Raw genomic sequence first — 27,574 nt, forward strand, 5'->3', positions numbered from 1 at the left:
TCATTTCAACTCTGGTGAATCTGATGATTATGTGTCTTCAGGTTGCTCTTCTTGAGGAGTATCTTTGTGGTGTTCTCTGTATTTCCTGAATTTGAATGTTGGCCTGTCTTTCTAGGTTGGAGAAGTTCTGCTAGATAATATCCTGAAGAGTGTTTTCCAACCGGTTCCATTCTCCCCATCACTTTCAGGTACACCAATCAAATGTAGATTTGGTCTTTTCACATAGTCCCACATTTCTTGGAGTCTTTCTTTGTCTTTTTCATTCTTTTTTCTTTTATCTTGTCTTCTTGCTTTATTTCATTACGTTGATCTTCAGTCTCTAATATTGTTTCTTCTGCTTGATTGATTTGGCTGTTGATATTTTTGTATGCTTCACAAAGTTCTCGTGCTGTGTTTTCCAGCTGCATCAATCATTATACAAGTCAGTATACAAGTTCTTCTGTATACTGGTTATTCTAGTTAGCAATTCGTCTAACCTTTTTTCAGGGTTCTTAGCTTCCTTGCATTGGGTTGGAACATGCTCCTTTAGCTCAGAGGAGTTTGTTATCACCCACCTTCTGAAGCCTACTTATGTCAATTCGTCAAGCCCATTTTCTGTTTAATTTTGTTCCTTTGCTGATGAGGAGCTATGATCTTTTGGAGGGGAAGAGGGTTTCTGGTTTTTGGAATTTTCAACATTTTTGCGCTGGTTTCTCCCATATTCGTGGATTCATCTACCCTTGGTCTTTGATGTTGGTTACCTTCGGACAGGGTCTCTGATTGGACAACCTTTTTGTGATGTTGATTCTATTCCTTTCTATTTGTTAGTTTTCCTTCTACCAGTCAGGCCCCTCTGCTGCAGCTCTGCTGGAGTTTGCTGGAGGTCCACTCTAGACCCTGTTTGCCTGGGTATCACCAGCGGAGGTTGCAGAGGAGCAAATATTGCTGCCTGTTCTTTCCTCTAGAAGCTTCATCCCAGAGGGGCATCTGCCAGATGCCAGCCAGAGCTCTCCTGTATGAGGTGTCTGTCATCCCCTGATGGGAGGTGTCTCCCAGTCAGGATACACTGGGGTCAGGGACCCACTTAAGGAGGCAGTCTGACCCTTAGCAGAGCTTGAATGTTGTGCTGGGAGGTCTGATGCTCTCTTCAGAGCCGTCAGGCAGGGATGTTTAAGTATGCTGAAGCTGTGCCCACAGTTGCCCCTTCCCCCAAGTGCTCTGTTCCAGAAAGATGGGGGTTTTATCTATAAGTCCCTGATTGGGGCTGCTGCCTTTTTTTTTTTTTTTTTTTTTTTTTTTTTTTTTTTTTAAGAGATGCCCTGCCCAGAGGGGAGGAATCTAGGGAGGCAGTCTGGCCTCAGCGACCTTCTTGAGCTGTGGTGGGTTCTGTCCAGTTCAAACTTCCCAAGCAGCCTTTTTTATACTATGAGGGTAAAACCGCCTACTCAAGCATCAGCAATGGTGGAGGCCCCTCCCCCCACCAAGCTCAAGTGTCCCATATCAACCTCAGACTGTTGTGCTGGTGGTGAGAATTTCAAGCCAGTGGATCTTAGTTTTCTGGGCTCTGTGGGAGTGGGACCCATTGAGCCAGACCACTTGGCTCCCTGATTTCAGCCCCCTTTCCAGGGGAGTGAACAATTCTGTCTCTCTGGTGTTCCAGGCAACACTGGGGTATGAAAAAACAAAAACCAAAAACCAAAAAACAAACTCCTGTAGCTAGCTCGGTGTCTGCCCAAATGGTCTCCTAGTTTTGTGATTGAAACCCAGGGCCCTGTTAGTGTAGGCACTGGAGGGAATCTCCTGGCCTGTGGGTTGTGAAGACCATGGGAAAAGCACAGTGTCTGGGCCGGAGTGCACCATTCCTCATGGCACAGTCCCTAATGGCTTCCTTTGGCTAGCAGAGGGAAGTTCCCCAACCTCTTGTGCTTCCTATGTGAGGCGATGCCTCACCCTGCTTTGGCTCACCGTTTTTGGGCTGCACCCACTATCCAACCAGTCCCAGTGAGATGAACCAGGTACCTCAGTTGGAAATGCAGAATTCACCTGCCTTCTGCGTTGATCTCGCTGGGAGCTGCAGACAGGAGCTGCTCCTATTTGGTCATCTTGCCAGCAATCCCTGTCTTGCTTTCTTGTTCCCCTCCTTTGCCAGGTCCCCATTCTCCACATCGTCTCTACCACCTTCCTGCAGATGTAGGATGCTCTGCAGGTTGTGGGCCAGAGAGGTCAGTTGCCTCACTCTAACATGTGTGGCCTGTTTCATTTCTGCCTTGTCCTGCTCCAGCCTTTGCTTCTGTCTTGCAATTTCTTGGTCAGGCAGCTCTGCAGGTTGCCAACAGTCAGTGCTGTCATTCAGATCATCGCGGTTTGTCCCTGAAGATCTCCACTGTGCTGTGAAGTATGTGGGAACTGTTTTGCATCACTCACTTGGGGAAGTTCAGGAGGCCTGCATTTTTGTACTGTTTTCAGAAGCTCACCTATGTCCTGAAGGGAAGACCTGTTCATTTCATTTAGAAACCTCAAGCAGAGGGTTTGGAGCATTTGAGGACTGGCCTTGGCATGGTGGATGTGAGGCCACCACTGGCCTGGAATGCTGGCCCCATCTTGGCTCTAGCCTTTCTGTGAATCTTACCCTGGGCTGAACCCCTTCCGGTCAGCTCTTCCTTTCTTCTTACCATATGTTATCTCCTGCTCATAGAGACCACCACAGCAGTGCATGCCTGGATCACCCAGAGTATCTATAGGGTAACTGACACTAGTCCCAGGATTCTGTACATTACTAGTACTGCTGTCCAAGTGCCCACAGGTGGGCCAGCAGCAGCTGAGTATGCATTTCATGGTGGGCAGCAGGCCCACCATGGCTTCTGAGGGCTTCACAGCTCTGGCTCCACTTGCCAGTGGTCTGTGGGCCACAAGTTACCACTCAGAACCATGTGGAATGTTCTTTCTCTAATACAAACAAGGGCCCACAAAGCAGAGTAGACCGTCCACTGGGCTGGGAGGAGGGAGGCACCTCATGTTCCAGAAAACTATGTCCCTGATTTTGCTGAGCAAATAGAAAGCAACATTACTTATGCAGTGCCTTGAGGGAGTAGAAAGAGCTCGTGGCAGCCCCTAGCTCAGGCTACTCCAGGCTCCCACCTCACACTACAGCACAGCTAGAAGGTCAAAGAAGGGCCATGCCATAGGCCTGGGTCCACAAATGATTCTCTTGGTGCAGTGTGGTGACCTGTCCCTGGTGAGGCTCATTACCCTGATTTCACATTTCCTTTTGCTGAAGGGAAGCCTGGTTTTGCCTACATAGCGTCTGTCTATCTTGCTAGATTGAGCTCCTTGAAGAAGGGGCTATGTTTTCTTCATTTCCATATCGTCAGTAGCTAGTCAATGCCCAGTATACACTAGAGGCTTGGTCATTGTTTGTCTTATTTTCTTTTTGACTCTCCTCTCACTTAGGACATGTCACTTCCCCTCTTGATCTCCATATGCAGATCTGTGAATAAGGGTAAATGGGTAAAGGCCCCTCTAGCTTTAAAACCCCTCTGACATAGAGAGAACTCTCAACAGAACCAGAAGCTAAGGAATGATGCATAGAGCATTTGCCCTGGGATGATGGGTAGGATCTACAGATCTGGCTATTAGGTGGGATCTTGCCACTTGAATTTGACCCTGATTTTCAAATCACTCGCAAGAATGATCTTTAGAGTTGGTGTTTGTGTGTGTGTGTGTGTGTTTTAGACTCTGTTGTTGACAACAGCTTCTGGAAATCTTTTCCACAGAGAATAAGGGGGCTTCTTTGGACAAATTGGGTGGATGTAGGCTCTATCTGCCTGACAGCTACTGTTTGGGCCATATCATGATTGCTGCATTCTGCTCCTCTACAGAGGTTTCTTCAGACAATACAGTATGTCTGGCCCTGTCATTTGTTACAAGTGTAGAAACAACAACCGAGAACCTGAAACTGCTGGGATAAGTGCCTGCCACTGAATCCTGTCCCCTCGCAGGCACATCTACAAGGTGCACCTGTGCTCTGGCCCTCTCTTTCCAAGAAGACAGACCATAGGAACTTCCAGGATCGTGTTGCCTTGGACACCACAGTCTGTGTGAACAGCAGGACTGAAGTTGTGAGAGTTGCCATGATAGTGACGGCTAATAGCAGGACAGTCACATTAGAAAGGCAGCATCCTGGCCTTCCACAATAGGCTGAGTGACTTGGCCTTTGTCTGCCCACTGGAGCTGCCATCTTATTGCCAGTTCCGGAGGAGCACTGTGAGCTCCTCCCCAGGAGCTGTTTCTTGGCTTCCCTTTGTCACGACTCCCTCTGGGCTGTGGTGGCACCCTCTCTGACCCTGTGGGGGAGTGGGCACAGGGGGAGGAGGGGAGCTGATGAGCTTGAGGCCAGTGGGTGGCCTGCTCTGGCTGTGGCACCTTCTTGGGCCTGCCCTGGCCTGGCTCCGTGGCTCTGCCTACTCCACCTCTAGGATCCTCAGGCTGCATCCTGCTGGCACTGCATCTTCCACTCACTCTCTGGATGTATTTTGCATATGAGAAGAACATGAGTTTGGGGAACCAGGAGTAGAGTGCTGAGGTGGGAGCCTAGAGTAGCCTGAGCTAGGGGCTGCCATGAGCTCTTTCCACTCCCTCAGGGCGCTGCATAAGTAATGTCACTTTCTATTTGCTCAGCAAATAGAAACATAAGTTCAAAACTTATGTCGAAATTTAATCACTTTTGGGATAGTACTGCAAAGTGGGACTGTTAAGAGGGCTGTTAGGCCAACAGGGCTCTGCCTTCATGAATGGATTAATGTCGTTGTCATGGGAATGGGTTCATTACTGCAAGAGTAAATGGTCATAAAAGTGAGTTTGCTTTCTTGCTTTCTCACTTGCTCCCTCTTTTGCCCTTTTGTCATTGTTCCTGGGAGGATGCAGCACGAAGGCCCTTACCAGATGCTAGTGCCATGCTCTTGGACTTCCCAGCCTCTAGAACCACAAGTCACATAAATTTCCATTCATTATAAAGTACTCAGTCTGTGGTATTCTGTTATAGCAACATTAAATGAACTAAGATAATACCTATGTTCTTAGTTTTCTGAGAATTTTCATCATGATTAGATACTGAATTTTGTCAAATGATTTTGCTGCATGAATTGATATGATCATATGATTTTTATCATTTAGCCTGTTCATGTGGGGGATTACATTGATTGAATTTTGAATATTGCACCAGCCTTGCCTACCTGGAATAAATACCACTTGGTATTGATATAGGAATTAAAAAGAAATTATTTAGGCAGATAGTGAGGGTAAGGAAGTAGTGAAAAACAGCTCCCAAATAATTTTCTTTTCTAACAAAGAGCAGCCAGTAAAATTGAGCTACAGACACAGACAAGTAAGCTGGAAGCTTTCAGGGGTGAATGCTAGCAGTTGTGTCAATGGGAAAGGGGCTACCTGGGGGTTAGGCATGTTCAAAATGGTGGTTCCATCTTCCCTTTTCCTAGCCAATCATGTGTGCAGTCAGAAGCAGACAACATGGTGCTGACCAGACAAAGACACAATTTGCATAATATTAGGGTGCAGTGGCTAGCTTCTGCTTGTGCTATGTAAATGTCACACCTGGTCCAACCAATTTTTGGGCCCTATGTAAATCAGACACCACTTCCTCAAGCTAGTCTGTAAAACCCTGTGCACTCCACTGTGGGCTGGAGGTCCCACTTGGGCACTCCTTTCTCTGGCAGAAGAGAGAGAGCTAATCTCCTTTCTCTTTCTTTTGCCTACTAAACCACTCCTAAACCCACTTCTTGTGTGTCTGTGTACTCAATTTCCTTGGTATGAGATGATGAACCTCAGGTATTTACCTGAGACAAATGACACTGCTTCAGTATGAGGTATGATTCTCTTTATATGGTTTGGATTTGATTTGCTAATACCTTGTTGATAATTGCATCATGAGAAATATTGATCTTTAGTTTTTACTTTATTTTTTTATTATACTGCCTTTGTCTGGATTTAGTATCTGAGTAATACTGGCTTCATAAAATGAGCTGGGAAGTGTTCCCACATGTCTTATATTCTGGAAGAGATTATGTAAAGTTATTGGTAATGTCTTTAAATGTTTGGTAGAATTCTCCAGGGAAACCATCTGAACATGGAGACATCTTTAAAGGAAACTTTATATTATGAATTCAATTTATTTAATTGTTATGGCCTTATTCAGATTACTTATTTCATCTCAAGTTCGGGTAGTTTGTGTTTTTTAAGAGATTGGTCCAATTCTTCTAAATTGTCAAATTTATGAGCATAAGGCTTTTCATAGTATTCTCTTATTATCCTGTTATTTTCTATTTTATTGTATTTTATATATGTATATGTATGTATACTTTTAATCTCTCTTAAAATCTCTGCCCTTTAGTTGGTATATTTGGACTATTTACATTTATGGTAACTACAATTAAATCTGTCTTTTTTTTTTTTTTTTTTTGGAGACAGAGTCTCACTCTGTCACCCAGGCTGGAGTGCAGTGGTGCAATGTCTGCTCACTGCAAGCTGTGCTCCCCAGATTCATGCCATTCTTCTGCCTCAGCCTCCCAAGCAACTGACTAATAGCCGAGCAGCAGCTGACTAATAGCAGCTGACTAATAGCAGCAGCCTCCTGAGCAGCTGACCCGAATAGCTGCCACCACGCCTGGCTAATTTTTTTGCATTTTTAGTAGAGGTGGGGTTTCATCATGTTAGCCAGGATGGTCTCAATCTCCTGACTTCTTGATCTGCCTGCCTTGGCCTTCCAAAAATCTGTCATTTTATTATTTGTTTTCTATTTGTTTTCTCTGTTTCTTGGTCCTTTGTTTATCTCCTCTTTCTTTTCTTTCTTTCTTTTTTTTTTTATTATACTTTAAGTTCTAGGGTACATGTGCACAACGTGCAGGTTTGTTACATATGTATATATGTGCCATGTTGCCATGCTGCACCCATTAACTTGTCATTTACATTATATCTCCTAATGCTATCCCTCCCCCCACCCACAATAGGACCTGGTGTGTGATGTTCCTCTTCCTGTGTCCAAGTGATCTCATTGTTCAGTTCCCGCCTATGAGTGAGAATATGTGGTATTTGATTTTCTGTCCTTGCGATAGTTTGCTGAGAATGATGGTTTCCAGCTGCATCCATGTCCCTACAAAGGACACAAACTCATCCTTTTTTATGGCTGCATAGTATTCCATGGTGTATATGTGCCACATTTTCTTAATCCAGTCTGTCACTGATGGACATTTGGGTTGATTCCAAGTCTTTGCTATTGTGAATAGTGCTGCAATAAACATACCTGTGCATGTGTCTTTATAGCAGCATGACTTATAATCCTTTGGGTATATACCCAGTAATGGGATGGCTGGGTCAAATGGTATTTCTGGTTCTAGATCCTTGAGGAATTGCCACACTGTTTTCCACAATGGTTGAACTAGTTTACCATCCCACCAACAGTGTAAAAGTGTTCCTATTTCTCCACATCTTCTCCAGCACCTATTGTTTCTTGATTTTTTAATGATTGGCATTCTAACGGGTGTGAGATGGTATCTCATTGTGGTTTTGATTTGCATTTCTCTGATGGTCAGTGATGATGAACATTTTTTCATGTGTCTGTTGGTTGTATGAATGTCTTCTTTTGAGAAGTGTCTGTTCATATCCTTTGCCCACTTTTTGATGGGGTTGTTTTTTTCTTGTAAATTTGATTGAGTTCTTTATAGGTTCTGGATATTAGCCCTTTGTCAGATGAGTAGATTGCAAAAATTTTCTCCCATTCTGTAGGTTGCCTGTTCACTCTGATGGTAGTTTCTTTTGCTGTGCAGAAGCTCTTTAGTTTAATGAGATCCCATTTGTCAATTTTGACTTTTGTTGCCATTGCTTTTGGTGTTTTAGACATGAAGTTCTTGCCCATGCCTATGTCCTGAATGGTATTCCCTAGGTTTTATTCTAGGGTTTTTATGGTTTTAGGTATAACATTTAAGTCTCTAATCCATCTTGAATTAATTTTCGTATAAGAAGTAAGGAAAAGATCCAGTTTCAGCTTTCTACTTATGGCTAGCCAATTTTCCCAGCACCATTTATTAAATAGGGAATCCTTTCCCCATTTCTTGTTTTTGTCAGTTTTGTCAAAGATCAGATGGCTATAGATGTATGGTATTATTTCTGAGGGCTCGGTTCTGTTCCATTGGTCTATATCTCTGTTTTGATATCAGTACCATGCTGTTTTGGTTACTGTAGCCTTGTAGTATAGTTTGAAGTCAGGTAGCATGATGCCTCCAGCTTTGTTCTTTTGGCTTAGGATTGTCTTGGTAATGTGGGGTCTTTTTTGGTTCCATATGAACTTTAAAGCAGTTTTTTCCAATTCTGTGAAAAAAGTCATTGGTGGCTTAATGGGAATGGCATTGAATCTATAAATTACTTTGAGCAGTATGGCCATTTTCACAATATTGATTCTTCCTATCCATGAGCATGGTATGTTCTTCCATTTGTTTGTGTCCTTTTTTATTTCACTGAGCAGTGGTTTGTAGTTCTTCTTGAAGAGGTCCTTTACTTCCCTTGTAAGTTGGATTCCTAGGTATTTTATTCTCTTTGAAGCAATTGTGAATGGGAGTTCACTCATGATTTGGCTCTCTGTTTGTCTGTTACTGGTGTGTAAGAATGCTTGTGATTTTTGCACATTGATTTTGTATCCTGAGACTTTGCTGAAGTTGCTTATCAGTTTAAAGAGATTTGGGGCTGAGACGACAGGGTTTTCTAAATATACAATCATGTCATCTGCAAAGAGGGACAATTTGACTTCTTCTTTTCCTAACTGAATCCCCTTGATTTCTTTCTCTTGCCTGATTGCCCTAGCCAGAACTTCCAACACTATGTTGAATAGGAGTGGTGAGAGAGGGCATCCCTGTCTTGTGCCAGTTTTCAAAGGGAATTTTTCCAGTTTTTGCCCATTCAGGATGATATTGGCTGTGGGTTTGTCATAAATAGCTCTTATTATTTTGAGATACATTCCATCAATACCGAATTTATTGAGAGTTTTTAGTATGAAGGGCTGTTGAATTTTGTCAGAGGCCTTTTCTGCATCTATTGAGATAATCATGTGGTTTTTGTCTTTGGTTCTGTTTATATGCTGGATTACATTCATTGATTTGTGTATGTTGAACCAGCCTTGCATCCCAGGGATGAAGTCCACTTGATCATGGTGGATAAGCTTTTTGATGTGCTGCTGGATTCGGTTTGCCAGTATTTTATTGAGGATTTTTACATCGATGTTCATCAGGGATATTGGTCTAAAATTCTCTTTTTTTGTTGCATCTCTGTTAGGCTTTGGTATCAGGATGATATTGGCCTCATAAAATGAGTTAGGGAGGATTCCCTCTTTTTCTATTGATTGAAATGGTTTCAGAAGGAATGGTGTCAACTCCTCCTTGTACGTCTGGTAGAATTCAGCTGCGAATCCATCTGGTCCTGGACTTTTTTTGGTTGGTAGGCTACTAATTATTGCCTCAATTTCAGAGCCTGCTTTTGGTCTATTTGGGGATTCAACTTATTCCTGGTTTAGTCTTGGAAGAGTGTAAGTGTCCAGGAAATTATCCATTTCTTCTAGGTTTCTAGTTTATTTGCGTAGAGGTGTTTATAGTACTCTCTGATGGTAGTTTGTATTTCTGTGGGGTCGGTGGTGATATCCCCTTTATCATTTTTAATTGCGTCTATTTGATTCTTCTCTTTTTTCTTCTTTATTAGTCTTGCTAGTGGTCTGTCAATTTTGTTGATCTTTTCAGAAAACCAGCTCCAGGATTCATTGATTTTTTGGAAGGTTTTTGTGTCTCTATCTCCTTCAGTTCTGCTCTGATCTTAGTTATTTCTTGCCTTTTGCTAGCTTTGGATGTGTTTGCTCTTGCTTCTCTAGTTCTTTTAATTGTGATGTTAGGGTGTCAATTTTAGATCTTTTAAGCTTTCTCTTGTGGGCATTTAGTGCTATAAATTTCCCTCTACACACTGCTTTCAATGTGTCCCAGAGATTCTGGTATGTTGTATCTTTGTTCTCATTGGTTTCAAAGAACATCTTTATTTCTGCCTTCGTTTTGTTATGTACCCAGTAGTCATTCAGGAGCAGGTTGTTCAGTTTCCATGTAGTTGAGGAGTTTTGATGGAGTTTCTTAGTCCTGAGTTGTAGTTTGATTGCACTGTGGTCTGAGAGACAGTTTGTTATAATTTCTGTTCTTGTACATTTGCTGAGGAGTGCTTTACTTCCAACTATGTGGTCAATTTTGGAATAAGTGCAATGTGATGCTGAGAAGAATGTATATTCTGTTGATTTGGGGTGGAGAGTTCTGTAGATGTCTATTAAGTCCACTTGGTGCAGAGTTGAGTTCAATTCCTGGATATCCTTGTTAACTTTCTGTCTCGTTGATCTGTCTAATGTTGACAGTGGGGTGTTAAAGTCTCCAATTATTATTATATGGGAGTCTAAGTCTCTTTGTAAGTCTCTAAGGACATGCTTTATGAATCTGGGTGCTCCTGTATTGGGTGCATATATATTTAGGATAGTTAGCTCTTCCTGATGAATTGATCCCTTTACCATTATGTAATGGCCTTCTTTGTCTCTTTTGATCTCTGATGGTTTATAGTCTGTTTTATCAGGGACTAGAATTGCAACCCCTGCATTTTTTTTTGTTTTCCATTTGCTTGGTAGATCTTCCTCCATCCCTTTATTTTGAGCCTATGTATGTCTCTGCATGTGAGATGGGTCTCCTGAATACAGCAAACTGATGGGTCTTGACTCTTTATCCAATTTTCCAGTCTGTGTCTTTTAATTGGGCCATTTAGTCCATTTACATTTAAGGTTAATATTGTTATGTGTGAACTTGATCCTGTCATTATGATATTAGCTGGTTATTTTGCTCACTAGTTGATGCAGTTTCTTCCTAGCATCAATGGACTTCACATTTTGTCATGTTTTTGCAATGGCTTGTACCTGTTGTTCCTTTCCATGTTTAGTGCTTCCTTCAGGATCTCTTGTAGGGCAGGCCTGGTGGTGACAAAATCTCTAAGCATTTGCTTGTCTGTAAAGGATTTTATTTCTCCTTCACTTATGAAACTTAGTTTGGCTGGATATGAAATTCTGGGTTGAAAATTCTTTTCTTTAAGAATGTTGAATATTGGCCCCTACTCTCTTCTGGCTTGGAGAGTTTGTGCCGAGAGATCTGCTGTTAGTCTGATGGGCTTCCCTTTGTGTGTAACCCGACCTTTCTCTCTGGCTGCCCTTAACATTTTTTCCTTCATTTCAACTTCGGTGAATCTGGCAATTATGTGTCTTGGAGTTGCTCTTCTCGAGGAGTATCTTTGAGGCGTTCTCTGTATTTCCTGAATTTGAATGTTGGCCTGCCTTACTAGGTTGGGGAAGTTCTCCTGGATGATATCCTGAAGAGTGTTTTCCCACTTGGTTCCATTTTCCCCCTCACTTTCAGGTACACCAATCAGACATAGATTTAGTCTTTTCAGATAATCCCATATTTCTTGGAGGCTTTGTTCATTTCTTTTTACTCTTTTTTCTCTACACTTCTCTTCTCACTTCATTTCATTCATTTGTTCTTCAATCTCTGATACTCTTTCTTCCAGTTGATCGAGTTGGTTACTGAAGCTTGTGCATTTGTCACATAGCTCTGGTGTTATGCTTTTCATCTCTGTCCGTTCTTTTAAGGTCTTCTTTGCATTGATTATTCTAGTTATCCATTCATCCATTCTTTTTTTAAGGTTTTTAGTTTCTTTGCGCTTGTTATGTAGTTCCTTCTTTAGCTCTGAGAAGTTTGATCGACTGAAGCCTTCTTCTCTGAATTCGTCAGAGTCATTCTCCATCCAGCTTTGTTCCATTGCTGGCAATGAGCTGCGTTCCTTTGGAGGGGGAGATGCACTCTGATTTTTTGAATTTCCAGCTTTTCTGCCCTGCATTTTCCCCATCTTTTGGTTTTATCTGCCTTTGGTCTTTGAAGATGGTGATGTACTGATGGGGTTTTGGTGTGGGTGTCCTTTCTGTTTGTTAGTTTTCCTTCTAACAGTCAGGACCCTCAGCTGTAGGTCTGTTGGAGTTTGCTTGAGGTCCACTCCAGACCCTGTTTGCCTGGGTATCAGCAGCAGAGGCTGCAGAAGATAGAATATTGCTGAACAGCAAGTGTTGCTGTCTGATTCTCGCTCTGGAAGCTTCGTCTCAGGGGTGTACCCTGCCTTGTGAGGTGTGAGGTGTCGGTCTGCACCTAGTGGAGGATGTCTTCCAGTTAGGCTGCTCAGGGGTCAGGGACCCACTTGAGCAGGCAGTCTGTCCGTTCTCAGATCTCAACCTCCATGCTGGGAGATCCCCTGCTCTCTTCAAAGCTATCAGACAGGGGAATTTACCTCTGCCGAGGTTTCTGCTGCTTTTTGTTTAGCTATGTCCTGTCCCCAGAGGAGGAGTCTACAGAGGCAGGCCGGCCTCCTTGTGCTGTGGTGGGCTCCACCCAATTTGTGCTTCCCAGTCGCTTTGTTTACCTACTTAAGCCTCAGGAATGGCGGGCGCCCCCTCCCAGCCTTGCTGCTGCCTTGCAGTTAGATCTCAGACTGCCGTGCTAGCAATGAGGGAGGCTCCGTGGGCGTGGGACCCTCCAGGCCAGGTGTGGTATATAATCTCCTGGTGTGCCGTTTGCTAAGACCCTTGGTAAAATGCAGTGTAAGGGTGGGAGTTACCCGATTTTCCAGGTGTTGTGTGTCTCAATTTCCTTTGTCTAGGAAAACGAATTCCCTTCCCCCTTGTGCTTCCTATGTGAGGCCATGCCTCGCCCTGCTTCAGCTCTCAGTGGTCGGGCTGCACTGGTTGACCAGCGCCAACTGTCCGACATGCCCCAGTGAGATGAACCCAGTACCTCAGTTGAAAATACAGAAATCGCCCATCTTGTGTGTAGCTCACGCTGGGAGCTGGAGGCTGGAGCTGTTCCTATTCAGCCATCTTGGGCACACCCCCTGTTTTTTTTTTAGATAGGATCTCACTTTGTTGCCCAGACTGGAGCACAGTGTCATGATCCACCTCCTAAGCAATTCTCCTGCCTCAGCCTCCCCAGTAGCTGGGGTCACAGATGTACGCCACCATGACTAACTAATTTTTGCATTTTTAGTACAAGTAGGGTTCTACCATATTGGCCAGGTTGGTCTTGAACTCCTTGCCTCAAGTGATCTTCCTGTCTTGGCCTCCCAAAGTATTAGGATTGCAGGTGTGAGCCACCATGCCTGGTTAGTTCCTAAGTTTTAATAGTTTTTCTTTTTAGTAGACCCCTCAGTATTTTATATATACCAGGTCATATCATCTGCAAATATAGTTTTACTTATTTCTTTCCAATGTTGATATTGAACCTTGCCTACTTTTTTCTCATGTAATTGCCCTAGCTAGACCTCCAAAACAATGAACAGAAGGGGTAAAAATAGACATTCTTGTTTTTTTCCTGATATTAAGGGGGAAATTATCCAGCTTTCACCATTATGATGTTAGCTGTAGGTTTTTTTGTAGATGTCTTTTATCAGGTTGAGGAAATATCCTTCTATTTCTATCTTTGTGTGTGTGTGTGTGCATGTGTGTGTGTGTTTTAATCAAAAAAGGGCACAGGTTTTGTCAAATGCTTTTTCTGTGGTTATTCTGATGATCACGTGGTTTTTGTCCTTTATTCCTTTAATGTGGTGCACTCCATTGATTGACTTTTTCATGTGTTGAAGAAGCCTTGCATTCTGGGATAAGTCTTATTTGGTCATTGTATATCTTCCTTTTTTTTTTTTTTTCCCTGGCAGTTATGTGCTGGAATGGGAAGTACTTTCCTTCTTATATGTTGTAAAATCCCATTGAGATGGAACCTACATTTATCATGATATTCCGCCCTTAAATAAAGTCTACTTTAACAAGTGCCATAAATATTGTCTTCTTTAGACAGCTATGGTGTCTGTGACTCAGGTAGAATCAGAGTCATCATCATTGTACCCCGACCTCTCATCCAGGGCCTTACATGTGTTCCTCTGAACCCTTTGTCTTTGATCCCCAGGGACTGTTCAGGAATCTGTTGGTGAGTCAGATTCCTGAACCATTGCTCTGGATGACAGTTCACTAAAGCTAAGGACAGATTTTGATTCTTAAGATTCTGAGTATACTAAAAATTCTGGATTAGAGTCTCAGAACAACAGAAGCTGAATTTGAGGCCCAAATTTCTTTGTTTGCAAGAAGTTGGGCTATAAGCAGCTGTTATAAGAAAGTAGGTTAGTCCCAGGTAAAAGGAGGTGGGTTAGAGCCCTAGACTTCTTTGTTTGAAAGATACCTGCTGGACTAGAAGTCTCTCTTCCTGGTTCTCTCTGTCTTGAGTGAGGATTGATCCCTGACTTCCTGGGTTGGTAGTTTTTTTTCCTGGCTTTCAGTCTTGAGTGGGAAATTTTTCTTGGCTCTTTGTGAGGCCTCTCCATTCTCTTTATTTTATCCTGTCTATCTCATGGAAAATTCTCAGTTGGCTGAAACTCCCTTCTTGAACTCCTACTGACTATATGCTCTACCAATCTGTCCACCTCCTTCCTGTTGGCATAAATTTGCGGAGAATAATTTGGAACTTCATTGTCCTCTTTGGGAAACTTATGATCTCCCCAAACCGGCTTCTGTAAGGCCTCTCCCTTCCCATTCCTCCTTTGTTCTTTAACCACTTTTGATCTTCCCTTCAGCTCTCTTGAAGCCTTTGATATGTCCCCCTTTTAAGTCTACCACCTTCATCCCTCTGTTCATTCTGCCAGGCTTTTCATTTTCCACTTCAACCTCTCAGCTCCCAACAGTCACTTGAACTGTAGACCCCTTGGCCTCCATTGGGGGCTCTCCTTAAGAGACTGAGGGATCCCTGCGGGATCCCCAAAAGCAATGATTAGAGGCTGAAAATGAAAAAAAACTTTGGAAACAGACTGGATGTTTTGTCCACTTAGGGTGTTGGATACACACAAACAGCTTCGTAATAATTCACTGAAATTTTAGCCCACAACTTCTCTAAGATGACAAAGAAAGTCTTAAACATTTCTGCTACAAGTGTTGGTGAACAGATGTCCTTAAGTTGTCCTATTTGCCAGAAATGCGATTTGGATAAAAATATAAAGTAGAAGAAAGGTGAGAGGCAATTATTTTACATAAACCAGAGAATTTTGTATTACTAACTTATGGCTAAACTTTTAAAATGAAAGCACTAAGATCTCTACAGTCTGTATGTTTCTCTATGTGTATATGCATGTATGTTATGTTTATGTGATATTTTTCTACTCCCAAATGGTATTATCAAATTAATTTATGGAATTTCTTAGAGGAGTTCTATGCAAATTGACTTAGAGATAAATGAATGCTTATATAAATGTTCCTAAAACTCACAGAAATTTAGAAACTAATTCAAATGTCTTTCAAGTTAATGTGACTTGGATAAGTCTTTGGTAAATAAGATTAGTTTAATATTGTTAGTAAAAACAGCTGTGTTCTAGGTTATCAGCATTAAGTATAATAGAAACACATTTATATTCTACTTGGGTTTAATAGTTATATAAGGTTAAAATAGTTAAGGGGGAAATAACTTGAGATGATGACTAACTTTGCTTAATGTTCCACTAAGTCTACCTGAAAAATAGTTTCTTTTTGGTAACTTGAAACCTTAAGTTATCCTAAGTTAAATGATGCATACTCATTGAATATCTAGATTATTTCCAAATAAGATAAAATACTGAAATGATTACTGAGCATAAGTTTAAGTTTATATATTTTTGGCACGTTGCTTTTATACAGTATAAAGAGACTGAATGTATTTGAGTCTGTTAATTTTTGTCACATTGAAAAATTATACTATGAGGAAGCATATGCCTCTAAAATTGTGAAATGGTATATTCATCACATTTACAAGCTTGCTACAGAATGCTGCTATGTAGCAAAGACAATTCACAATTATCTACCTCCTAATTTTCTCTATAAAAGAAAGCTTACTAAAGGTTAAAAATTACAATAAATACGTGAAAATAATTAGGAAAACAATTCTTTATCAAAAGTTTTCAGGGAAAATAGGATATATCTTTGGTAAGGAAAGATACGAGTATGAAGAATGTGTTTTTGTTAAGGGAAAAAGAGAGTAATTTTATCCTAAAGTTAGATGACTAGTTGTTCCAGAATGAGGAATAAGAAAAATATAGAGTGAAACTAAAGGACACAGGAAGTTGCAGAAGGCTTGTGGAAAAGGAAATTTATGTGTAGTTAAGCTGGCTAAGATTTGAATTCCTTTGTTTATATATTTAAAAATATGAGACTTAACATCAAAAGTACACGAGTGCAAAGCTAGAATATGGCTTTCTCTCTGTTAAAAAGACAAATTTTGGGTGGGGTTTGCTCTTAACAAGAGATTGTGAAAGACTTATCTTTAACTTTTGCATAATGTGCCTGGGAAACCAATATTTTGTGTCTTTTCTGAATAATTTCCTCTGTTTTCTTTATCATGTCTTTGATTACTTAAGAGTCTTTACAATATTAAAAGAGCTAAGGGTTTTGTTTACAACTATGTAAGCTTCTGTATTTGCCTTTAAAATCTTTTATTGTCACTTTGGTTAAATGGGTAACTATTGTTTCATGGTGGCCTGTGGTCCTACTTACTCATGTATTTAAACCTTCTTGACAATCTCTAACAATCAGATTCTTTATGAGGTCTTTTTGACCTAAAACTGACTGAGACATCACAGACGGCTCCTGGAAAATATTCAAGAGTATTTTTCTTTCATTTTGCAAAGTAAACTGGTAAAAATAATTTAGTTTATTTGATATGTTAAGTTGCATGAAAATGTGTCAAATAAGAAGTGATGCTTAACCTTCTCTAGGTTACATTTGTATGGGTAAAATGCTATTTTCAAGAAATCATATAAAATTTCTAGAAATTTCACATGCCCTGGTATGAAGTGATCAGTTATAATTCCAATTATTATTTTAAACTTTGTATGTCACAAAATAACCAAGTTTTCTTATTAAATGAACTATCATCAGATCTTTAACCTGGATTTATATTTGTTTTTCTTTTTAAATTCTTGTACCAGTACAGCACTGTATTGGTTACTGTAACTTTGTATTAATTTTTGATATCTAGAAGAGTAAGAGCTGCTGGTTTGACTTTCCTTAGAGCTGTCCTGGACATTCTGGGTCCTTTTTCCTTGACTTTTTATGTATGTTTTAATAAAGCATATTCTTTTATGCATGTACTCATATTCACCTACACACACACATCCAACCTTTTGAAATTTTGATGAGTTTTGCATCGAATATATAGAATTATATGAGGAGAACTGGAATTTTCTAATCTATGCAATGTTTTATTTCTTAGTTTATTTTTCCCTTTATTTACTTTCAATAATGTTTTCTAGTTTTTTGTATAGATGAGATCCACATATCTTTACAGTTATACACACCTTTCCAATACTTGGTATTTTCAGTTCATAAAATTTCAACCCATCTGATGATGCATAGTGCTATCTAATTGTTTTAATGTTTTTCCTTATGTCAAACAAATTAAAGCACATTTTCATAAATTTATTGGTCATAAAGATGTCCTCTTTTCTGAAGTCTTATTCAAAACTTTTCCCCAATGCTTATATTGGATTATCTTTTTCTAAGGAATTTATAAAATAGTCTACTTAAGAGTTGTTTGTTAATTACATGCATTATAACTATACCCTCTAAATGTGTGGCTTGAATAGTGCTTTGGGTGTAAGAGCTTTTATACTAGTTTAATTCATCAATCTATCTCTTCAGGGTTAGTGCTTTGATTTTGTTCTATATAAGAAATATTTGTGTGAACTTCATGAACTTATTTTTCTATATTATCTTTTAGAAGGTTTACTGAAACCTTCTAAAAGGTTATTTTATTATTATTTAGATTATTTAGATATATAATCTTATTTATTATTTAGATATATTATCTAAAGAATAAACTATTTATTTGAAATTTATTTTAGTGTATTGAGTGAAGTCGAGTATTTTTTGTCTTCTATATGAATCTTGAATTTACCTACCAGCATTTTTAAACCATCTTTTCTTCACTTTATTTTAAAATTCAATCAGTCACTGTATATTTATGAATTAGTTTCTGCTCTCTCTCTTCTTTTCATCGTCTAATTGTAAATCCTCATCATAAGCCATACTGTTTCACTGGTGCAATTTTATTGTATTTTATTTTTAAAATTTATCTTTAAAGTTTTGTATATTTAAGGTAAACAATGTAATGTTTTGATACACACAGTGAAGTTATTACCACAATTCAACTAATTAGCATAACATTCTCTTTACATAGTTACTTTTTTTGTGGCGAGAATACTTAAAATCTACTCTCTTAGCAAATTTCAAGTATACAATAAAGTATCATTAATTATAGTGACCTAGCTGTGTATCTCTAGAATTTATTCATCCTACATGACTAAAATTTTATACACTTAAAATAAATATATATTTTTATTTCAATAATTTAGGGGGTACAAGTGGTTTTTGGTTATATGGATGAATTTTGGGGTGGTGAAGTCTAAGATTTTAGTGCACCTGTCACCTGAGCAGTGTACATTGTATCCAATATGTAGGTTTTATTCCTTACCTTCCTTCCACTGTCCTCCATTTTGAGTTTCCAATGTCCATTATGCCACTCTGTATGCCTTTGCATATGGATCGTTTAACTTCCGGTTATAAGTGAAAACATATGGTATTTTGTTTTGCATTCTTGAGTTACTTCACTTAGAATAATGGCTTCCAGCCCCATCCAAGTTGCTGGTTGCTGCAAAAGACATTATTTCATTCTCTTTTATGGCTGAGTAGTATTCCATGGTGTACATATACCATATTTTCTTTATTCACTCATTCATTGATGGGCACTTAGATTGGTTCTAAATTTTTGTAGTGGTGAATTCTCCTGCGATAAACATATACACACAGGTGTCTTTTTGATATAATGACTTATTTTCCTTTGGGTAGGTAGCCAGTAGTGGGATTGCTGGATCAAATAGTAGATCTACTTTTTGTTCTTTGAGAACTCTCCGTATTGTTTTCCGTAGAGGTTGTACTAATTTACATTCCCATCAGCAGTGTGTAAGCATCCCATTTTCACCACCTCTACGCCAATATCTATTGTTTTTTTTTTTGACTTTTTCATAATGGCCATTTTGGCTGGGGTAAGGTGGTGTCTCGTAGTTTTAATTTGCATTTCCCTGATGATTAGCAATGTTGAGCATTTTTTTTTCATATATTTGTTGGCCATTTGTATGTCTTCTTTTGAGAAATGTCTATTCATGTCATGTGTCCACTTTTTGATGGGAGATTATTATTAATTATTTTTTTCTGGCTGATTTGTTTGAGTTCCTTGTATATTCTGGATATGCCCTTTTTGGATGTATAGTTTGAGAATATTTTCTCCCATTCTGTGGGTTATCTGTTTGTGCTGATGAGTATTTCTTTTGCTGTTAAGAAGGTTTTTAGTTTAATTAGGTCCCATTTTTTTTTTGTTGTTGTTTTTGTTGCATTTGCTTTGGGGTCCTAAGTCATAAATTTGTTGCCTAAGCCAGTATCCAAAAGAGTTTTTCCTTTGTTTTCTTCTAGAATTTGTTATGGTTTCATGTCTTAGATTTAAGTTTTTAATCCATCTTGAGTTGATTTTTGTATATTATAAGGATAGAGATCCAGTTCCATTCTTCTACATGTACCTATCCAGTTCTCTCAACACCGCTTATTGAACGGGGAATCCTTTCCCCATTGCTTGTTATTGTCAGTTTTGGCAAAAATCAAATGGTTGTAGGTGTGAAGTTTTATTTCTGAGTTCTCTAACCTGTTCCATTGGTCTACGTGTCTGTTTTTGTACCAGTATCATGCTGTTTTGGTTCCTATAGCTTTGTAGTATAATTTGAAGTTAGGTAATGTGATGCCTCCAGCTTTTTTCTTTTTGCTTAGGATTGCTTTGGCTATTTGGGCTCTTTTTTATTTCATATGAATTTTAAAATAGTATTTTTCTAATTCTATGAAAACCAATGTTGGTGTTTTGATACAATTTGCATTGAATCTGTAGAATGCTTTGGGCAATATGATCATTTTCATGATATTGATTCTTCCAGTCCATGAGCATGTGATGTGTTTCCATTTGCTTGTGTTATCTATGATATCTTTCAGAAGTGTTTTGCAGTTCTCCTTGTAGAGATCTTTTATCTCCTTGGTTAAGCATATTCCTAGGTATTTTGTTTTTTTTGCAGTTATTGTAAAAGAGATTGAGTTCTTGATTTTATCCTCAACTTGGTCATTGTAGCTGTATAGCAGTGCTAATGATTTGTGTACATTGATTTTGCAACCTGAGACTTTATTTAATTAATTTATCAAATCTATGAGTCTTTTGGAAGAGCCTTTAGGACTTTCTAAGTATACAGTCATATCATTAGCAAACAGAGATAGTTTGACTTCCTCTTTTCCAATGTGGATGTCCTTTATTTCTTTCTTTTGCCTGATTGCTTTGACTTGGACTACCAGTACTTTGCCGTACAGAAGTGGTGAAAGTGGGCATCCTTATCTTGTTCCAGGTCTTAGTGGGAATGCTTTCAACTTTTCCCCATTCAGCATGATGCTGACTGTGGATTTGTCATATATGACTTTTATTATTTTGAAGTATGTCCTTCTATGCCTAGTTTGTTGAGGGTTTTTATCATAAAGGGGCAATGGATTTGACTGAATGCTTTTTCTGTGTCCATGACTTTTTTGGTGTTTTTACATTTTTACCATTGTTGCTTTAAAGCCTGTTTTATCTGACATAAGAATAGGTACTCCTGCTTGCTTTTGGTTTCCATTTGTGTGGAATATCGTTTTCCACCCCTTTACCTCAAGTCCATAAGAATCCTTATGGGCCAGGCATGGTGACTCATGACTGTAATCCCAGCACTTTGGGAGGCTGAGGCGGGCAGATCACAAGGTCAGGAGATCGAGACCATCCTGACTAACATGGTGAAAACCCATCTCTACTAAAAAAAAAAAGTACAAAAAATTAACCGGGCATGGTGAGCTGAGATCACAGCACTGCAATCCATCCTAGGTGACAGAGTGAGACTCTGTCTCAAAAACAAAAACAAAAACAAAAACAAAAACAAAAACAAATCAATGTTTATATGTTAGGTGAATCTCTTGAAAACAGAAGATACTTGGTTTGTGATTTTTTAATACATTCTGCTAATTCATATCTTTTAAGTGGCGCATTTAGACCATTTACATTCAGTTACATTCATATATATATTTAACATTGAGACGTGAAGTAGTAGTTTCAGTCATCATGTTGATTGTTACCTTAATACTTTGCTATCTTCATTGCATTATTGTTTTATAGGCTCTGTGAGTTTTATGCTTTCAAGTGGTTCTATTCTGGTGCATATACATCTTTTGTTTCAAGATTGGGAACTCCTTTTAGCATTTCTTGTAGGACTGGTCTGGGAATGACTAACTCCCTCAGTTTTTGCTTGTCTGAAAAAGACTATTTCTCTCCATTTATAAAACTTAGTTTTGCTTGATACAGAATTCTTTGCTAACAGTTATATCATTTAAGGAGGCTAGAGATAGGACCCTAATCCTTTCTGGTTTGTAAGGATTCTGCTGAGAAGTCTGCTGTTAGTTTGATATGTTTTCCTTTATAGGTTATCTGATGCTTTTTTTCTCACTGCTCTTAGAATATCTTCTTTCACATTGACTTCAGATGGCCTGATGACTGTATGTCTTGGTAATGTCTTTTTGTCATGAATCCCACAGGTGTTCTTTGAGCTTCTTATATTTGTATGTCTAAATCTTTAGCAAGGCCAGGGAAGCTTTCCTCCTCAATTATTCTCTCAAGTAAGTTTTTGAAACTTTTTGCTTTTTCTTCTCCCTCAGGAGCACAAATGATTCTTAAGTTTGGCTGTTTTACATAATCCCATATTTCTTGGAGCTTTTGTTCATTTCTTTATATTCTCTTTTCTTTATTTTTTCTGATTGAGTTAATTCAAAAGGCTTGTCTTTGAGTTTCAAAATTCTTTTTGGTCTAGTCTATTGTTAAAACTTTCCATTGCACTTTGTAATTCCCTAAATGTGTCCTTCATTTCCAGAAGTTCTGATTTTTCTTTTCTTTTTTTTTTTTTTTTTTGAGACGGAGTCTTGCTCTGTCGCCCAGGCTGGAGTGCAGTGGCCGGATCTCAGCTCACTGCAAGCTCCGCCTCCCGGGTTTACGCCATTCTCCTGCCTCAGCCTCCCGAGTAGCTGGGACTACAGGCGCCCGCCATCTCACCCGGCTAGTTTTTTTTTTTTGTATTTTTTTTTTTTTTTTTAGTAGAGACGGGGTTTCACCGTGTTAGCCAGGATGGTCTCGATCTCCTGACCTCATGATCCGCCCGTCTCGGCCTCCCAAAGTGCTGGGATTACAGGCTTGAGCCACCGCGCCCAGCCCTGATTTTTCTTTAAGGTATCGATTTCTTTAGAAAATTTTTCATTATTATCCTGAATTGTTTTTTAAATGTCTTTATGTTGAGTTTCATCTTTCTGTTGTATCTCCTTGAGTAGCTTCATAATCAACCTTTTGAATTCTTTATCTGGCATCTCAAAGATTTCATACCGGTTTGGATTCATTGCTGAAGAGGTAATGTGATCTTCTGGATGGGTTATAGAACCCTGTTTTGTCATATTGCCAGAATTATTTTTCTAGTTCCTTCTCCCTTGGGTAGACTATTTCTCCTAATTATTTTACAATTTATTTTTAATTTTAGTGTGTTTTCTTACATTTTTTCCTCGAGGATGTGACCTTATCATTACAGTTTATTATAACTTAATTTGTCTCTGGATGCTTTCAGAGATGAAGACTCTGTAGGAATTCCTTGGTTATAGAGAGTCTTTGTATAATGCTTACTCAGATACTGGTTGTAGTACAATATGCTTGGTGTGTGAGCAGGTGGGATTGGAATGGTGGGTGTGTCTTGAAGCTTATCTCATTCTCCAGTGGTATGCACTTCTTTATTTATTAATTTTCTCCCCCAGTACTTTATTTACTAGATTGAACAGTTCAGGCTTCTGGCCAGTATGGGAGGTATCCATGGGTATCAACTGACTGTGACTAAAGCAGGTGGGTAAATGCAATATCCAATTGTGGACAGAGATCCCAGCCTTGACAGAGGCAGTTGGGGGAGGTCTCAGTGAAATGCACTGAGGTCTTTTCATGGGGATAGGGAGGGAGCCACCTCATCTTCCTGTCAAGTCACAGGAAAATTATTTGCCTCCCAGTCACACTGCTGACCAGTGTTTCAGCTGTTTAGATCAGACGGGTACCTCTTTCCATCTTCAGGAATGCTGATGTTCCATGTAGAGAGGGATTGTGAATACTCCTTGTGGAAGCCTGAACCTGAAAGACACTCCTTATGTAGGGATGTAGTCACCCTGAAGTGTTCCAGAAAGGCTGTGTACAGGTGCACCCATGGACTGTGTCAGTTGGCCTCTAGCCGGGAGGTGGCACTTGCAAAAGAGCACCAGCTGTGGTGGTAGCAGTGGGATTGGTCCTTTCCTTGTATTATGCAAGGGAGGTACTTGGTGCCTCTGGCAATGAGCGGGGTCATAAAGTTCCCACAAGTTTCTGTCCTTCGCAGTAAACCCCACCCAACTCCCACGCATTTGGCAAAGCAGACATGTTCCAGGGAGGAGCACAGCTGCCTCTGCCACAAAAAAGAATCTACATGGGGAGTGGGGAGTGGGGAGTGGGGAGTAAACATTACACCAGCAGCCAGAGAACTGCCCTCCAACCCCCACTGGGGTCACTGCTTACACCCACATATGGATAGCCAGAGTGTGGGACTTGCTTGACCCAGCCATAACCTGGCTTTTCCCCTCTACCTGCCCTAGCTTAATGCAAAGGACCGAAACTTGTGGGAACTTTATTACCCTGCTCATTGCCTGAGGCACCAGAGTACCTCCCTTGGGTAATGTAAAGAAAGCACCAATCCCACTGCTACCTTTTGCAAGCGCCACCTCCTGGCTAGAGGCCAACTGACACAGTCCATTACAGCATCTGCAGGCAGAATAATACAGCATTCTGGAAGGAAACTTATTCGTATCATCAGCTATCACCATTGTCTGCATCACTCTGGCTAAGCAGGAGGTCCTGAGTCTGTCTACACGACCAGTTTATTATTACTGCAGCTGGTATTTGAGAAAGCCAACACACTAAGGCTATTTATAACCAAGGAATTTCACAGTAAACCCCACCCAGCTCCCACGCATTTGGCAAAGCAGGCCTCATACCTGCAGTATTCCACTAGTAGCAGCTAGCAAGGTTCCAGGTAGTCTGTGCTCAGAACTCAAAACTGCCCCACACCATAAACCTTCCCCAGGGATGAAACTGTACAATTTGACCAGCATCTTCCGTTTTCTCTTTGACCAGCATCTCCCCTTTTCTCTCACTCCTGTGTCCCTGGTATCCACCATTCTGCTCTCTGCCTCTATGAGTTCAATTATTTTTAAGCTTCCACATGTAAGTGAGATCATATAATATTTGTCTTTCTGTGCCTGGTTTTTTCACTAAGCATAATGTCCTCCAGGTTCATCCATGTTGCCATAAAATGGAAGAGTTTCCTTCTTTTTTTAGCCTAAATAATATATATATATATGTGTGTGTATATATATATAGTTATCTATACATATATATGTAGTTATCTGTCTGTATCAGAATTTCTTTATTCGTTTATTAACTGACACTTAGATTGTTTTCATATCGTTGGTATTGTAGAATGATGCTGCAATCAACACATGAAGAGGCACAGATATATCTATAAGATGCTAATTTCCTTTGGGTATATACGTAGATGTATTGCTGGGTCATATGGTAGTTATATTTTTAAGTTTTTGAGAAACCTCCATACAGTTTTCCACAGTGGCTGTACCAATTTACATTCCTACAAACAGTATACAAATGTTCCTTTTCCTCCACATCCTCACCAACCCTGCTATACTTTGTTTTTTCAGTAATAGCCATTCCACTATGTGGGAGGTGATATCACATTGTGGCTTTGATTTGCATTTTTCTGATAATGAATGAGGTTGAACACCTTTTCATATCCTTGTTGGTTATGTGTCTGTGTTCTTTGGAAAAATGTCTATTCAGGTCCTTTGTCTACTTTTTAATTAGATTACTATTAGTATTTTTAGTTGTTGATTTTGAATATTAACCCTTTATCAGATATATGATTTACAAATCCTTAGGTTTCATTTCATTTTGTCAATTGTTTCCTTTGCCACTCAGAAGCTTTTTGGTTTGATGTAGTCCCATTTATTTTTGCTTTTGCTGCCTGTGCTTTTGGTATCATATCCAAAAAATTGTCACCATAATCAACATCCAGCAGGCTTTCTCTTATGTTTTCTTCTTGGAGTTTTACAGTTACAGGCCTTAATAATTCTATATAAGTATTAGAACAATTTCTATAATTTTTCTTCAAGATTATCTTGGCTATATGTGGCTTTGAATTTTAATACAGAAAATAATCAACCAATTAGTTTCCAAAAACAAATTCCCTACAATTTATGCAATTGCCTTCAATCTATAGATTACTTTGGAGAGAACTACATCTTTATAATATTGAGTTTTCCTGTTCATTTGTATTTTATCCCTCCATTTATTTTGCATAGTTCCTACAGAGATGCTTTGAACATCTGTATTTATTACTATTCACTTCGTTACATTGCTGCTACTGTAAATTATATCATTAAAAATTCTAGTTGTTTGCTGCATATATATGTATAAATGCAATTTAGTTTTGTATATTGACCTTGTAGATAGAAAGCAGCTACAGGCAATTTTATTTTTATTTTTAAAATTTATTCACTTTTAATTGACAAAAATTGTTTATGTTTATCACGTACAACATGTTTTGAAATTTATACTGGGGAATTGCTAAATCAAGTTAATTAGCATATGCATTACCTCACATACTTATCATTTTTTTGTAATGAGAATCCTTAAAATATACTCTCAGCAATTTTCAAGGATAATATTTGTCTTTCTGTGCCTGGTTTATTTCACTAAGCATAATGTTCTCTAGGTTCATCCATGTTGCCATTAATACATAAATACATACATTGTTATAGTCACCATTTTATACAGTAGATCCTTGAACTTATTCTTCCTGTCTAACTGAAACTTTGTATCCTTTGACCAACATCTTATAGTTGATTTTAAATTCTCATTGTTTTTCCGTAGATTGTTTTAGAAGTTCGATGAACACAATTGCTTCATCTATAAGTAATTATCTTTTCATAATTTCTTTCTATTCATCTTTTCTTTTTTTCTACTTCCTGCCTGATTGCCCTGTTTGAATCTCTAGCACATTATCGATATACAGTCATGCACCATATAACGATGCTTTCGTCAGCAACAGGTTACATATAGGATGGTGGTCCCATAAGATTATAATACCATGTTTTCACTGTATCTTTTATATGTTTAGCTACATTTAGATACACAAATATTCCCACTGTGTTCCAATAACCTACAGTATTCAGTGTAGAAACATGCTGTACAGGTTTGCAGCCTAGGATCAGTAGGCTATACTATATAGCTTAGGTGTGTACTAGGTTACAATATCTAGGTTTGTGTAAGTGCACTCTGAGATGTTCGTGCAATGATGAAATCACCGAATCACCTAATAACGTATTTCTCAGGGTGTATTCCCATTCCCGTCATTAAACGATGCAGGACTATAAATGGTATCCCTTGTTGTACCAGGAGAATGCTTTTGATACTTCAGTCTTTACTATGATGTTTGCTGTTAATTAAGACGATACTTTTCTATTTATATTTTTGTAAGAGCTTTAAAATAATGAATGGATATTGAATTTTATCAACTGCTTTTCTGCATCAATTAAGATAATCCTATGATTTTAAAAAATTCTGTTAATTAGATTACTTTGATAGACAGAATATTGGAACCCCAAAGAGGGTCCACATTTTAATGCCCGAAATCTGCATTTATGTTAGATGGTATGGAAAGGTGTGATTAAGGTCATAGATGAAGTTAAAGTTGTTAATTAGCTGAACATATAATGAGCGAATTATCCTGGATTATTCAGGTAGGCACAGTATAATTGCAAGGATCCTTTTAATGTGGAAGAGGGAGACAGGAAAGTCAGGGTCAGGGTCATACAGAATGAGAAAAACTCACTCATTGCTGCCTCTGAGCTTAGAAAGGGCCCACGAGGCAAGTAATGTGAGCAACCTCCAGAAACTGTAGAAGGAAAGAAAATAGATTCTTCTATAGAGCTTTCAGGAAGAATGCAACCTTTGATTTTGGCCCAGAGAGACCCATTTCAGACTTCTGGACTCCAGAACTGTAAGATAATACATTTGTGTTGTTTGAAGGCACTAAGTTGGTGGTAATTTGTTATGCAGAAATAGGAAAGTAATACACTGACATTCGCTGATTTTCAAATATTGATCGTATCTTGCACTCTTGAAATAAATTGAATTAGATAATGTGGTCTTAACCTTTTTATTTATCACTGGATTTGGTAATTTATTGT

The 27,574-nt window shown here is 39.1% G+C and overlaps 1 protein-coding gene across 3 annotated transcripts in view; it reads left to right on the forward strand.

Moving 5' to 3' along the window:
* MUCL1 (mucin like 1) overlaps positions 1-27,574 on the forward strand; it is a 92,217-nt gene that overhangs the window by 50,428 nt on the left and 14,215 nt on the right. Inside the window, exon 3 of one of the 3 annotated variants that reach the window (XM_073021343.1) lies at positions 23,051-23,135. The exons of the other annotated variants lie outside the window; for them this stretch is intronic. The gene's annotated coding sequence lies outside the window, so the exon portion shown is untranslated. The remainder of the gene's footprint in view (positions 1-23,050; positions 23,136-27,574) is intronic. 3 annotated transcript variants of the gene reach the window in all.

Source organism: Chlorocebus sabaeus, chromosome 11 (assembly GCF_047675955.1).
Source record: "Chlorocebus sabaeus isolate Y175 chromosome 11, mChlSab1.0.hap1, whole genome shotgun sequence".
Lineage (NCBI taxonomy): Eukaryota > Metazoa > Chordata > Mammalia > Primates > Cercopithecidae > Chlorocebus > Chlorocebus sabaeus.